The sequence below is a fragment of the Camelina sativa genome, chromosome 15 (genome assembly GCF_000633955.1).
Source record: "Camelina sativa cultivar DH55 chromosome 15, Cs, whole genome shotgun sequence".
Taxonomy (NCBI): Eukaryota; Viridiplantae; Streptophyta; class Magnoliopsida; order Brassicales; family Brassicaceae; genus Camelina; species Camelina sativa.
In genome coordinates, this window is record NC_025699.1 from 25,102,671 (window position 1) to 25,103,782 (window position 1,112).

The following is a 1,112-nucleotide window of genomic DNA, read 5'->3' on the forward strand; positions in this document are numbered from 1 at the left end:
TCAAAAGGTCCAGACCACCTAGACTTAAGCTTTCCAGGAAATAACTTAAGTTTGGAGTTGAATAGCAAAACCTGATCCCCAGTCTTAAGCTCCTTGACAATAATTTTCTTGTCATGAAAATTCTTTGTCCTTTCCTTGTAAATCTTGGAACTCTCATAAGCATCAAGTCTTATTTCTTCCAACTCATGGATGTCAAGAGTTCTCTTAGCCTGAGCTGTGTCAATATCCAAGTTCAGCAACTTGATAGCCCAGAGCGCGTTATACTCAACCTCTACAGGGAGATGACATGCTTTACCATAAACCAGCTGAAATGGTGTTCTGCCTATTGGCGTCTTGAATGCTGTTATGTACGCCCAGAGAGTCTCGTCCAACTTGACAAACCAATCTTTCTTCGAGACCCCAACAATCCTTGACAAGATTCCCTTGATTTGTTTGTTCGAAACCTCAACCTGTCCGCTGGTCTGAGGGTGACACGCAGTCGACACTTTATGCTTGACACCATACTTTCTCAGCATACTCTCAAACACCTTGTTGACGAAGTGAGTTCCACCATCACTGATCACTGCTCTGGGTATCCCGCACCTTGGAAAGATTATACTTTTGAACAACTTAAGAACAACTTTGTGATCGTTGGTGGGACTGGCAATGGTTTCGACCCACTTAGAAACATAATCAACTGCCACCAGAATATAGACATTACCATTTGATGGAGGGTTGAAAGGTCCCATGAAGTCTATCCCCCAAACGTCAAATATTTCTACTTCCAGGATTGGATTTTGGGGCATCTCGTTCCTCCTTGTAATGTTGCCCATTCGTTGACAAGCATCACACTTGGTGATGAAACTGTGAGCGTCCTTGAACAAGGTTGGCCACCAGAGACCTGCTTAGAGAACCTTCTGAGCTGTCTTGAACGTGGCGAAGTGACCTCCATAGGTGGAGCCGTGACAGTGCTCAAGCACTCCCTGTACTTCCCCTTCTGCTATGCATCTTCTGAACAGACCGTCAGAACCTCTTTTGTACAAATAGGGTTCATCCCAGAAGTAGTGGTTGACTTCTCTGAAAAACTCCTTCTTCCTGTAGGGATCCATGTCATCAGGAACTTCTCCACAGAC